The sequence below is a fragment of the Lathamus discolor genome, chromosome 4, assembly GCF_037157495.1.
Source record: "Lathamus discolor isolate bLatDis1 chromosome 4, bLatDis1.hap1, whole genome shotgun sequence".
Taxonomy (NCBI): Eukaryota; Metazoa; Chordata; class Aves; order Psittaciformes; family Psittacidae; genus Lathamus; species Lathamus discolor.
Window position 1 is genome coordinate 38887946 of NC_088887.1, and position 14760 is coordinate 38902705.

The 14760-nt window shown below is 49.4% G+C and overlaps 1 long non-coding RNA gene across 1 annotated transcript; it reads left to right on the forward strand.

The window, feature by feature from the left end:
• Positions 1-722: 722 nt before the first annotated feature.
• LOC136012629 (uncharacterized) lies at positions 723-8557 on the forward strand. The gene is made up of 3 exons (XR_010611862.1): positions 723-1026; positions 5850-5991; positions 7295-8557. It is a non-coding gene; the product is annotated as an uncharacterized LOC136012629 (long non-coding RNA).
• Positions 8558-14760: the final 6203 nt, after the last annotated feature.

Genomic DNA, 14760 nt, shown 5'->3' on the forward strand with positions numbered 1-14760 from the left:
TTTCTTCATACTTTCTTTCCTGCCAAAACTGTTTTCCAGTTTAAACTTCAACTGAACCGAATAATCTTGGCTTCCTACAAGCTGCATTTCTCCGTGAATAAATAATTTTCCAGTTCTCCCTCCTTCAGATCTTATGTCCCATGGTATGCTTGGAATATCTCTGCATAGATGCACGGCATCATTTTCCATATGGATCTGCACTCAGTTCCTTTACAGTTTGACATAAATGATTGCACAAAATTAGTGCCTGAGTACGGGGAGCGCAAATGTTCCTTAGCATCCTCCCTGGAGCTCTGCAGCACTGTGATCTGGGCCACCAGCCTCTCACCATGAAGGCAGTCGCTGGCTCTCACTGCATACGATGCTTGCTGCTACAGGCTCTCAGCACAGGCAAAGGCCACCTCCCTCATCCACCCCACCACACTGCCCTCCTCCTCCTCCTGATTAGACATGTCATCTGTACCACCCCGCCAGGCTCCTGACAGTGTGGGAAGCCCGGACACAGATGTTCCTCTTGATCCCAGCCTCACCCTTGGCAGCACAGCGTGCTGCGCTCCCTCCCAGACATGCCACTGAGCCAAAACACACACGGGGGTTTATTTTTAATTCAGCCCTTCTCGTAGCAGCCTAAGTTGTGTAAATCCTGCCCTTTCCTTTCCCCTGCTCTCCTCCTCTTTTGATGGCAGCGCGCACTCAGGTTACCTCCAGACCGGGCACACTGTGCTATGGAGCTGTGACTCTATTTTTACACCTCCTCCTCCCTCAGCTGCTGCTCCGTGGTTTTTGATGCCGTAGGCAAACTCAAAAAGAAGCACCCGCTGCAGCCCAAAGCCGCACACAACCAGCAGCTCCCAAACCCCTGCCCGAGGCTGCCGCCATGCCGCAGCTGTGTGCGTACGGGCTTTCCCCGGCACGCAGCACTGCTCAGCCTCGGGCTGGGTCAGCCTTTCCAGCGCTGTCTCCCCGGATCTGCTTCCAGAGCCTGGGAATCCCCAGCTCCCTTTGCTGCCCGACCTCCGAGACTGGGTGAGACTCTGAGGTTCCTAACACTTGCTCTTCCCCAGAAGCAGATGTGACGGAGGTTCCTTGTGACACCTGGGGGCTGCTTTGCCTTGCTTTGCCTTGCTTTGCTTTGCTCTGCTTTGCTAGGGTTGTGCTCATCTTTCCCGTTGCTGCAGTGGCTGAGGGGCAGAAGGCAGGGCACCGTCTCTGTGATTGCTGTGCAGAGGGGAAAGCCGAGCTAGCGGAGGGACAACAGAGGGTTTTTTATCGCTTCTGTCCACTCTTAGCGTGCTTCTTGAGCTGTCCTTGCTCCCTAGCAGTCACGGGCACTGCAGAGAGTCACCAAGGGAGCAGACACACAGGCACGCAGCTCTCCCTCCTCCAAAGCCAGTGTACCTAAGTATTCATAGAATCAACGAATAACAGAACCAGCTAGGTCGGAAAACACCTCTAAGATCATCAAGTCCAACCGTTAGCCTAGGGCTGCCAAGTCCATCACTAAGCCAAGTCCACCAAGAGCTTCATTTACACGGTTTGTGAACACTTCCAGGGCCGTTGATTCCACCGCTTCCCTGGGCAGCCTGTTCCAATGCCTGGCTATTCACCACCTCTTGGGATGCCCAGGATCGAGACCTTCTCCCCACCTCTCGGACGCTGTTCCTGCCCGCCTGTCTGCGGCTCCAGACGCCGTCTCCCGGCGGCAGGCTGCAGTTTCGGGCCGCACACACAAGAGGCAGCCTGCCCTCGCAGCCTGCAGCCGCAGCCCGGCCGGCGGGGACGGCACCCGGGACTCCCCATGGTTACCGAGGGAGAGGTCCTTCTGCGGCACCAGCGATGGCTGCTCTTGAGCTGGTGGCTCCAAAGCGCTCGGCGCAGGGCAGGAGAAGAAAAATTAAAATAGAAGGCAACTGCGATGTAATTAATGCTGTAACAACTTGTTTCCCCCTTGGAGAATTATACCATTAGCTGCTTCAATTGTGCATGAAATATAAATTACATTACTCAGAGGCATCGTGTCTAAGCAGACACAATCCTAAGTGACACGGCTTGCCACAGTGTATCATGCTCCCTGGTCAAAATTAACGGGAGCCCAGTTGCCTGAGGCCAGCAGATACTCATTCGGATATTAAAGTTATAACCATGGTGGTTCAACTGCCTTCCTGCCTCAGGGAATTTCCCAGGGGAAAGCAGTGTAACCAGGCTCTATCCCCCGATGAGAGCAACTCACAGGTTTGAAAAGTGCTGGCCTACCCCTGTCAGCTTCACAGCTAGCCCGGTGCTTTAACAGCTCAGGGACACCATTGCATCACCAACCTCATGCCCACCTCTGATTTGCCCACATCTGATTTCTGTTTGACAGCAGCAATACCTGACAAGAACTGTGGTGCTAAACAGTGCAAGTATTGATAGTGAGAACTTGGCAGGAGGGTGGCTGAGTTGTAAAAGAGACTTGGAGGGCAGGAATCTTCCTCTTCCACTGAAATCGGGCCTTTTTCTGGAAACAGGCAGCTTCAGTTCTTGTACTTGCCTGGCTCCTCTAATTTTGGGTTTAGCAGCTGGCTAGAAGACACACTTTATTCTCCTCAGATGCCCATCTATAATGAATGATTGCAACCCTGCAGCCTTGATTAGCTGTGTTTGTGATGAATAATTTGCTCCACTGTTGGAATAGCAGCCCAGTTTTTTTCCCTAGTTACTTAATACGGACCCTTAGAGCTGCAAACACTGAAAACACAGACAGAAATGGAACTGCAGTTTCTCTTCTCTGTCTTTGGAAGACTAGCTTTTGCCTTAGTTTGCCTTTGCAAAGTTAAAATCACAGGGAAACCTGTTCCTTGGAAAAAAAAAAGATGGAAAAAAGGACAGTCTTGACAGCCAGCAGATCAGGCAGTATCTGCTGACACAGGGCCAAATCCTGCAAGGTGCTGTGTCCCATTTAAATCAAAGGGAAATGAGGATGCTCAGCACTTTCAAGGCTGAGGTTTTGGCATTTCAGCATTTTACCAATGACATTGCCTAAGAACTGCCAACACAGAGCTGTCAGGGACAGTTGACTGTGGTGTCCCAGGGTGAGGATCTGATGCTGTGCAGGAGATGGCTCAGGCTGGGTACCACACACAAGGTATACTTTCTGAACTGCAAAAACTGCAGCACCATTTTCATTGCAGGGGCCACATATGCATGAGTTTTGCCAGTAACATTGCAAGCAGGGTAGTAGCTGTCAGATTCAACAGTAGGTGCTGACAGGTCTTATCCAATGCAGTTTTGGTCTTTTGGTTCCCTGTGATCTCTGCTCCTTGGTAAAGCAGTAAAAGTGCATGCCAAGTACCTTGCTGTAAGCCAGCAAACCTGTCTGTCAGCAGAAGGAAAACATCTTGGTCCAATTTGACTTTGGAAGGAAAGGTTGTTTTCCCCGTCTCTCATCTGCCTCAAAATCCAGGCAGCCAAAATTTCTTTACTCCAGAGAAACTATTACTAAATCCAGTCAATGAGCAAAAGCAGGATGATTTCAAAAGGAAGACTCTCAGCCTCTTTCCTATTTTTGATTTTTGAAGGGTTCAAAGTGCAAGATGCCTGGCTTTAGTAGAAGGACGTATTTAATAGAGAAGCAAAATCACCCCCAAGCACGTGTCTCCTGAAACACAGATCCCTCCCTCGTTTGGGGAAGATGCTCCCTGCTGCTAGCGTATACCACGTATCAAAACATGAGGGTGGTTATCCTGGTCATGGCTGAAAGTCATGCATGTGAATGTGCAGTCGGAGGAAGCTGGGGGCTTTAGTTCAACAGCAGGGCAATCCCAGGGGGACAAGAGTAATGCAAGGTACAACAGGGGGAGAGCTGGGATACGGCTGCCTCTGACAAACAGGAGACCTTACCAAGGGTTGAAATGCCACGGCACCTTTCCTTCTAACCCTCATTGACTTCTCTGCAGCAGGCAGAATGGCAGCAAAGGTTTCTGAAAAAAGGGCAGGGAGGATGGAGGGAAAAGGGGATTTTCAGCAGTGTTGGTGTATGGGAGCCAGGCACCTGACTTGCCATGTGCATCTGAAGAAATCTGTCCTGCCCCTACTGCTACAGCTGATGCAAATACACCTAAATGTGTCAATATTCGCAACACAGCACTTCGTAAAAATAGCTGGAGGAAATCAAACATGTTGCTTCCTGAGAAGACCAGGGAATATCTATTCCCAAGTGCTGAGCAAGTTCATCTATTATACATTTCTATCTATTCTGCTGACTGCCTGCTTATCCCTTGCCTAGCTATACAGGAGAGATTCCCTGGTTCTGTGTCCAGCATAGGAGAACTGCATCCACCTAAGGGACTCCCCTATACCCATAGGTTTGCTGTCCCAAAAACATTGAGATGCTGGCACTCTTTCAGGGACTGTTTTATTGGCAAGGTGTCCTGGTTTTGGCTGTAACGGTTATTTTTCTCCTTCCTAGTAGCTGGTGCAGTGCTGTGTTTCAGCTGTAGTCTGCGAACAATGCTGATAACACCGATTTTTCAGTTGTTCTCAGTAATGCTTGCTCCGATCAAGGACTTTTCAGTCTCATGCTCTGCCAGGGAGGAGTGGCACAAGAAGCTGCAGGAAGCAGAGACAGGACACCTGACCCAAACTAGCCAAAGGGGTATTCCATACCACAGCACATCATGCCCAGTATATAAACTGGGGGAAGTTACAAGGAAGAGCTAGATCGCTGCTTGGGTCAGGCTGGGTATCGGTCAGTGGGTGGTGAGCAATTGTATTGTTCATCACTTTCGTTTATTGGTATTTTTTTTCATTTCCCTTTTTAGTTTCATATTTTCTCTTTTATTATTTCCTTTATCATTATTATTAGGAGTAGTAGCAGTAGTTTTATATTATACCTTAGTTACTGGACTGTTCTTATCTCAACCCGTGGTGTTTACATTCTTTTGATTCTCCTACCTGGAGGGGAGGAAGAAAAGGGGGAGTGAGCCAGCAGCTGCCTGGTTCTGAGTTACTGGCTGGGCTTAAACCATGTCACAAGGGGAGATCTTGACTGCCTCTTGCACTTCGGCAGCAGCCAATATAGAAGTAGCGATATAAATTCTCCTTCTCATTAAACGTGTCTGTCTGACTGATGGACGCCGTTAGAATTACACAGTGGATCCAGATTTGTGGGTCTGACAGTAATAAACCAAATTTTCATATAGAATACATGTCTCGGAGGGGTGTCGGACGTGCTTTATTTCCGTGAGTTATAGGTGATGCGTGATACAGGAACAGTGCCGGCCACCACTGAGGGGAACGGCCACCCAAACCAGCCCAGCCCTGACAAGCAGAGCAGGGACCTCTCAGCTGTACCTCTTCGCTCCCCAAGAGGTGGGCTCACCCACCGCTCCTGTTCATCCCAAACCCCTTTTACTCTGAAAAGCTGCCCTGTATGTGTGAGCGGCTCTTGCACTCTGCTGCAGCAGCCTTGGTGGGAACAGGCAGGAAAGGGAAAACTGGGCACAGGAGGGTCTGAGCTTGTCTCCCAAACCCACCATCCTCGCTCCTGTGCCTGGTAACCTCTCCAGAGAGCCTCCGTGGCGAGGTAAGGGGTGGGGAAAGCAGTGCAAAGACCAGGCCACTGACCCTTTTCCCTTCTAAATCAAGTGCAAGCCAAGGGGGTAGGTGCCAGGTCTGGGATACAGTGAGGCAAGGCAGCCAGGACACCTGGAGCTTTGTTTTCTGAATTGCCACAGCAGTGTCTGGGGTTCGATACTGGAGCTGTTAACTCATCTGCATGGCTGCCAGTGGTGGAGTGGTGCCAGAAGGAAAGGTCTGCACATTTTCCCACAGTGAGCTCACACTCACTGGCTTTTCTTGTCTAATTTCAGGCGCTGTGTTCTGCACTGCCAGGCTGCCAAGCCCCATCCTGGATGTGCATCCCGTGCCCACTGCCTGTGGTATATGAGCATCACTGGTCTAACAGCCTATTTGCTGCTGTGATTGTGAGCTCTTCCCCTGGCTTGGATTACTGTAAGTGAATCAGCCAGCAGCAGCTTTGCTTTCAAAGACCTCTTGACAACACTTTCTCCCCTGGTGGAAGCGTCAAAGGAAATTCCCCTTGACAAGGTTGCTGGCCATGGGAAATCAGCCAGGAGCATGCGGGGTGGAGCACTCTGGCAGGTCTCACGTTGCTGGTCAAATCCTGTGGCCCATGGTAGGGGAAAGTCCTTGGGACAGTGGCTGAGTGGTCTGGGCTGCCATGCCCCAGGATTTTCTGAATGAGGATTAGGTCAGCACACTGAACAAACGGAGGGTGAGCAGAAAGCTCATTCATTTTGGGATTGCTCATCGCAGCTGCAGACATAAAGGTGAAAAGAGAGACTTGTGAAATGAATGTGAAAGCAGATCAGGCTTCAGGAGAGCAGCAAGCTGGTGGATGGGGTTGCAGCACCCTCCCACCTGGGCCCAAACTGAGCTGACCATGCTCATGGATGAGGCTGGGCACATGCTCCTACCCATGAGCACTGAGGGTCAGAGGGCTTGCTGTGTGAATGATGCGCAGGATATGTCCCGAGCTCAGGTCAGGTACGTGCTCCGCTGAGCCTCGCTGTGCCATAGGCAGCGTGGGTGCCACACTTCCCACCCTGCCCTTCACCTTGGGGTGCAAGAGGAAGCCTGGGGCAAGACATTTTACTATGTGCACATGGGAAGGCTTGAGGGAACACTGGGCATCTTCAGGCTGTGCATTGAAGGGAAAAAGGCAGAGACAGTGAGACTGTAGTTAGGCAGATTGTATGGAGATGAGGCCTCCTAACTGCTTTTTGTATCTATTTTCTCCATCAAAGGGTGTGGGCAGTTTCTGTGTTGATTCTGGTCCTATTATCACGTTTGTTCAGGCTAATATTTACCATGCGGTGAATGGTAAATCTGCCAGTGCCAGCCTTTCTCCCCAGAAGTGCCCTTGGGGTTCCCATGCTGACAAGGCTCTCGCCGAGAATGCAGCAAGTGCTTACCCGCATGCTGGGGTTCTGCCTTGCCCCGATCACTTGGAAGTTTTTGCTGCTTCTGAAATGGTGACCTTTCTCAGTCTTGGGGCTGTATGGAGTTTTATATTGGGTTTTAGGATTCGCATGTTTATTTAATACGTGTTTCATTGAACAGCCATTCTCTAGCACAGATTTGTAATGCCTTGGAGGAGATTTCCTCAGTCTCCCCTCTCCTCCATGTCATTTAAAAGTAATATTTGATAAAACTAAGCTGATTTTTGCTCATTCCCCAGTTGATCTCCCAGAGTGATTGCGTGGTTTCTAATGCCTTATTCTCCTTCCCCAAGCCCTGCATTATTCCTACAGGCCATGCAGACTGCTGCTCATCTGTACTGCTACAGAGGATGTCTGGAAAGAGAGGAACCAAGAGAAAAGAGGGAAAATTTCAAAAATCAAACCCGTGAACCCTTCCTCATGGCTTCAGAGACGAAGCAGCAGTCATTTGTCAGACAAAAGCCATGTGTTGCAACACTTCCCAGGGACGCCTGTAATGCTGACCTGAAAAACCACCCTGAGCTAAGACTCATTTGAAAATCCCTCTTGGCAATTTCATATTTTGCATCGAAGAAAAGGTCTTGGTTCCCGGCTGTCAACAAAATCCCTTTCTGAATATTTCAGTGTCCAAGGAGGTCGAGATCCAGCCTTGCTGTTCTCGCTTTGCTCTTTGACAGGCTGAACCAACCCTAATCCTCCCGGGAGGGCACTGGCTGTGCCACATCCCTGAGCCAAGCAGCAGTGCCATGCAAAGTGCCTCCACAGAGCTTGGGCAGAATCGTGCCCCACTGCGTGCATAGAATTGAATGGGACCTTGTCCTTCTGTGCTTTCTCAGAAGCAAGGAAACAGCCACAAACCCTCACCCCCGTTCACCCCGTGGTCCCTCCAGCGCAGGGGGTCCTCTCCCCCAGCTCTTGTCCATGTGGGCACTGCTCTTTCCTTCCCACAACCTGCCCTCTCTGCTTCCCCAGTGCTGTGCTGTGGTCACCTCCCAGTGCTGTGGGCTCAGCAATGCTCTGTTTCTTTCCTTTGTCCTTGTCAGCTCAATGTGAAGAAACGAAATGCTAGGGCATTGCTTTTGGAGCTGGGTGTTCAAGATACAGCGCAGATCCATCAACGTGGCAAGAAGTTACACCAGTGAAGCTGCGAAGATGCAAGCTTTATCACCAATGGATATGGGAGTCTTGCCACCCAGGGTGGCTGGGTTCTAAATAATTTCCCCAAATCAGATAGGAAAGGCTTTTTTCCTGGGTAAAATCTTCTGTTAAGAGCAAGGCAAACAAAGAGCTCTTGCATCTACCAGAGGGGAAGGAGATGGCATGGCTTTACCCTTGGGGCAGATGATACACTGGTCTGAAACAAAGTGATTTTACTGACATTTGCTCTTCCTTCCCCCATTTTGCAGGAGTCAGACAGCAGCGACTGGAGCTGTAGCATAATAAAGGACTTGGTGAAGTTATCATAGCTTGCGACATGTTTATCAGGAGCTTGAGCTCCTCTGAAAACCCTGACTGTACCAACAGTATTTGTTACTTGATTAAAAGTACTCATAATAATTCATACCCTCCCGCAGCTTTTGCAGGGGGATAAGAGCTGAGCTATTCTGTGGGAGCCCCCCTTGACCGACACATTTCACTATGCGGTGTGTGGTAGATAAATACCATTGTTACACCAAATACTGGTTTCCTTTTTGATAAGCTGGGCAGAGTTGTACCATGCTGCCGTGAAGATGTTACAAAATGCAAACCGTCTGGTTTGCTACCACTGGTAGCAACAGACTGCACGTCAGCACCGAGTTTGAGAGCACCGACTGTACTTTATTCAGAACAGACCCTATCTGAGCCAGATAGTTCTGTCCCCTAGTCATTTGTGTCTTAGTGCTTAAAGGCTTGCAATACAGTAACCTAAATGGGGGTGCATATATAATTTCGTGTCCATTCCAGTCTCTGGGGGATGAGTGGATTGGGTTTCTTACTGCATTTCCTACTCCTAGGGGGTGGATGGAAGCAGAGCACAGTGAATCAAATGGCCGTCTCATGGGCTTTCCCTACAGAGGCAGCAGCCCGTACCAACCAAGTCAAACTGAAGTCACTGCCAGCTGATGCTGGCCACAAGTGCTTCAGGTGTTTCTGATGTGACACCTTTGTGATGTTTCTATCCAGCAAGGGCTTCACAGTGGTGGTAAGGGAGTGTGAGGGCACCCCTTCTGAGGTGGGCAAACAAACCAACACCCTCAATGCCTCTGTTGCCCACTTGTGGGGTGTGCAAGGGTTGATGGTGCAGCATACAAGTGGGCTGCAGGAGCACAGTGGGTACAAGCACGAGGATGTGGGGAGGAGAAGGAGGTTCTGAGCAGCTGAAGGAGATGGGAAGGACCAGGAGGACTTCAGCAGCTAGAGGAGGGTGTGAGGAAAATGCCTTAGCTCTGAAGGCTGCACAGCTCCTGCTGGAGGAGAAAGAGCTGCAGAAGTGGCCCAGGGGCAAAAGGCACTCACTCACCTGTTCTCTGCTCAGTGTCTTGTTTGGACTGAGTCCAACCGTGATCACTCTGCAGCTCACACTCACCTACACAGTGTCAGCTAAGCCTGTGTGTAAAGTTAGAAACAAAAATCAGAGGGCTTATGCAGACAGCTAAACACAGCGGTGAGTGTCCAACTTCCGGGCACCTCGCTGAGGACCTCACGCCTCTCACACCAGGGGCAGTCTCTCTCCTCGTGCTCTGCTCTCCTTCCAAGGGTAACTTGACCTGGCTTGCACAGCATACCTCAGATGGTTTGTGGGCATGAGAGGCTGTGGTAAGGAATAAGGGAAGGGACAAAAGCAGGAGATGTATGTTGGGTGAAAGAGAACCCTGCTGATGTCCCAGGCTGACCCATCTGGCTCTGGAAAGTATGAAGTCAGCCTTTTCAAGTGCCCTCAGGCAAGCTGGGCTGCTGAGAGGGGGTGGCAGGCACCCTGCGTTCCCCTGGGGGGCTGGATGAAGGGCTGGACTTGGTGTCCAGGCAGCCCCAGTCCCGGTTCTGCGGCTCACTTCCGAGCTCTGTTTCCTGTACTCAGGAAGGGGGAATTTATGATCCTGACCTTCTTCCTGCTGTCAGATGAGCTGATGAAAAAGCACTATCTAGGAATTGATTAGGGACCGGTCCAAATCACAACTATAAATCTAAATGCCCCCAATCAGGAGTTGCAATAAAAGGCTGGAATTTAACATCGACCCTATCTATAATGGGCCAAAATCTGAATTCCCAGTCTCCTCCAGAACAATTTAACTAAACTTTTCTGGGTTCAGCTCCTAAGTACATAAGTAGCAAGGAGTGAATTAGTGCTCTCCAGCACTTCTGGAGTTAATCAAGAATAAATTGACTTTTTCGAATAGATTCAGCAGGTCTGGCCATAAATCGTTTGAATGTCTGTATGATAAAAAGCAAATACAAATTTTCAAAAAAATTTAACCTTGCATGGTGTATAAAGAGAATACATAATATTCTGGAGCATAAATACATCTCAAATCAAACCCATTGTGTATACACAGAATACGTAAGGGGTTTGCTTGAGACATTTACCTCAAGCTGAGGCCAAACCAACAATCTTTTTATGACCAATATGGGTCTTTGCAACACCAGCTTTTCCATACTTGTGTATATACAATTTTGCAGGCGCGGTACAGACAGTCTTCAAGTATGTGTAGGTTTGCAAAGGCTGTATAACACCTCCCTAATGTTATAAGCTTTAGAGTCAGCTGTGGAAGATGGCTCATGCAGCCTGAGAGTTCAGAGCCTGTAGGCAGAAAGCAGTGTATTAAATGAAGAGGCATACGTTCCAAGTGGAAAAAGAGGAAAAGAAACACAGAGGATAGGCTGGAGTTCAGATCAGAGAATTATAGAATCATAGAATGGTTTGGGTTGGAAGGGACCTTAAAACTCACCTAGTTTCAAGCCCCCTGCCGTGGACAGGGTCACCTTCCACTAGACCAGGCTGCTCAAAGCCTCATCTAAACTGGCCTTGAACACTGCCATGGATGGGGAAGCCACAGCTTCTCTGGGCAACCTATTCCAGTGTTTCACCACCCTCACAGTAAAGAACTTCCTCCTAATATCTAATCTAAATCTACTCTAAGATCACCTTTACCTGATGGCTTCATGCAAGAATGAGAGACAGCATGAAGAACCACACCAACCTGATGACTCTCAAGCACTCCTGCCCATGTCACAAGGCAAGGAAAGATGCTGTGGCCACAGGAGGCACAGATAAAGCTAAGTCGCTGCCCTGCCTTTGTGTGTGCTATGACACCATAGCCCTGGCCTGGCACAGTGCTGAACCATGCACTTCAAGCCGGCACGTCCACCAGCCGGGCAGCGGACTCTGGGGAGTATTGCACTGATAAACTGATCAGAGGCGCTGATCCGGTCCAAGGCACAAAGAGAAAGGAGCTGTTTGGGAAGTGACAGCAGCAATTACCCATGTCATGATTCGCCTTCGCAGTGAGATGGTTCATTCTGAGATGGAGGGTGCTCTGCCTGGACCAGAGGCTACAGGGAGCTGGCCTGGAGAGGCAGAGATCATGTTCACGTGCGTGCAAATGCTCATGCACATGCACATACACACATTTGCTCATGTTTTTCCTGGACTGGTGTATGTCACGTCTGCAGGTCGAGAGTTCAAGTCAGATAATCAGACTGTTATTGTATCCGAATTAGTGTAAGGTTCATTGTCTGTGTTCACGTGGCAGGGCTCTGGTATCAGGATAAACAAGTGTCTAACTGTACATCTGGATGAGAAGCGGTGGCACACCATTCCCCCTGTATATCTTGGCTGAAGCAAAACATGGGCAGCTGAGAGGGAAGGGGCAGAAATCAGATCCAGCCCTCCTCCTGCCTGGATCCTTAAAGGTCTGGAGCTGTGAGTCAAACTGCAGCACCCACATGGGGACAAGGCTGTAGAGGGTGTGTGTGTTTCATAAGAGCATCTCTCACCAGGAATGTCCATGGCAAACCCTTCCTGAAACGTAAAGGAAGCTGGTTCCTTGAGGCTGGCCTTTTGCTTGAGGTCTGTTGCCTCTTTAATGTTAGCAAAATCCATCTCACCTCTATACTAACACCTTGTAAATGTAACTGCAATTCACAGGAAGCCAGCGTGTGCCAGAACAGCCGTGCTGCACATGGGAGACCTACTACAAGAGTGATATTTATTCCCCAGTTCCAGTCACAGGCCAGAGAGCAGATTTATGAAAGGTTAATACCCCCTTATATGGCTGCTGTCAGTTCTCACTTCTTCCACCAGCTACGTTTTCGTCTGTCTTCCTCTACCCCCTCCTTTCCTTCTACCTCAGAAATGCAGCTCCAGAAACATGAGAGGGAAGGAGGGAGGGAATGATGGCAGTGTTCCCAGCTGATCCAGGCACTGAAAGCATGCTAACGCCCGTGGCACTAAAAGTGCCCGGGACTGCTCTCTCTGAGCCACCATTCTCTGCTCGTGGTTTGGCCAGGTTTTCTTCTCCATCTAGTCCCAGCAGTGGCAGCCCTCAGTCCAAGCAGCCACTCCAGCTACAGTCTTGTCTGATCCAACAGCTTTGTGCTCCTTCAGTGACATAAATTGCTCTCCCCAAGTTTTGAGGTATGTCCACATGAAGCCCCTCCAGCCATCTACATGCTCAGGTGGTATGAAGCCATCCTAGTGACTTCACACGCTGTTTTGTGGGACCACACTTGTGTACGGGGTGAGGGTGTACATAGTGAGAGAATAAACAGTTCTACAAACCTCCTCCCTTAACCCTTAATTTCCTTACCTGTCTGTTTCAGGTGACGCTAATAGAATTTGACATTGTGGCATAACCCGTTAGTCATCCTGCCAGACCAGTAATTTGGTCAAATGACAAACTTTCAATCATTTGAACAAATGGCTGTTTTGCCAGGGCATTTGATCAAATGATTAAAACTAAAAGGCGTTTGGCCACATGACTGAAGATGTGATCGTGGCTCTGGGCAGGTACAGGAACAGACTTTTATAAAACAATCAGACTGGGGTGTAATTCTTCATGCACCAGAGCTTCAATATGAGCAGGTCCTGCCTGCCACTGATGCTGTGAAGGAACTTGGGCTTCCTTCCCTTCTCCTCCCCGTGTGACCACTCAAGTCCAGGGTGCCTGTGTCTGACACCAAAGGCACAGGTGTGCTTCTTGCCCCCTTTGGCCATGGGATATGGGCTGGGGAAGGGGTGGTCAAACTCCCTGCCATTCCCGTCTTCTCCTTTGCTTTCAACTTTGCCTTCACATGTGCCTGCTTTAGGGGTGCCTGGAGGGGAGGGCATCACAGCAACTCAAAGCAACGGCTAGGGTCCAGCTGCTCTGCATGGGGAGCAAACATGGAAGAAGCTGAAATACGGTTCTCCCTCTCATGTGCAATGGAAAGGCTCTGGGGAAATTTGTATTCAGAGGTGTGTCTGGGGTTTGATCTCTCCCCCAGAGATCCTTCTGGGCTCCTTATCCATTCCCCGTCTGTCCTCTTTATTTACGACAGCAGGATAAACACCTTCCAGGCAGAGAGGTGACCACAATCTCTCTTCTGTGGAGCTGACAAGCTATGACTGGAGAGAGAGGCAATGTTTATGGTGAAGAGCTTCCTGCAGTTACAGAGAGGTCAACAGGATGCTTACCAAAAATAAGGTTCAGTTCATTGAATTAATGAAGTTCAAGCAGAGAGCACAGAATGTACAAGTGAAGATAGGAATAAAGCTTCTAAGCCGCAACCACTGTGGTGTATTTAGACAGTATTCCCAAATCACGATACTTGATGTTTTTACCAAAAGGTAAAAAAAGCCCAAACCAACAAACCCCCCAAAACCCAAGAAAGGAGAAAAAAAAGACCATTTCATTGCCCAACCACTGGCTCTTTTCAGGCTCTCTTGCACATTCACAAGAAATGTGACCTTTGTATGCTGCTGCTGGGGCTAGGCCTGGCTCCTCAGAGGGATGGGAAAATACATGATTGCTAGATGAAAGCAAAAAGGAAGTGGCTGAGCCAGCAGCAACCCTGGAGGTGTTTCCAGTGCCTACTGTACTTGGAAGATCCAGCAAACCCATGTCTTCCCTCGTATGGCCTCTGAAGGCTGCTTCCATCCTTCTCTTTTAACACAAGAACACACAAAATGCCCCACTGAGTCAGGCAAACAGTCCTTTATGCCCAGTGCTCTGTCATAAAAGAAGCAATTTAAGGAGAGCACATTAGCCCAGGCACCCTCTGTGACCCCATCCCCTTCATCCATCCCCCAGCACCCACACCTATCCATGAGTTAAGGATGCTGAAGGGCAAATCCCTGTCTGTTCTTTTCCTTTAATACGTGTTTACAGACCTGTCACTCATGACCATGCCTAATCCTTCCTATAGCTGTTTGTAAGAAAAGGAGAGGGGAGACCTCATCCTCAAGGCCCGTTGTTTCATATTATGTCCAGTAAGCTGTATTCATAAACAGCCATTCAAAACATGTGGCAGGGGGTACAAGGTCAGTGGGTACTCCAGGCTGAGGACTGCCTTCACCCGGTGTTCACACAATCTAAAGGGATCCCCATTTTGATCAGGACCTCTCAGGAAGGTGGAAACACAAAGTCAACTACTTTCCTCTCTGTCTCTGTTCCTGCTTGTGTCTGCCCCTTTTGGGAAAGCCTGTTCATTTTTTTCTCCTAGTCCTTCCTCTGCAGAATTACACGATAAGAGGCTTCTCAACTAAATGCTTGGAAGTTTCTATTTGGCCAGGGGACTGTGA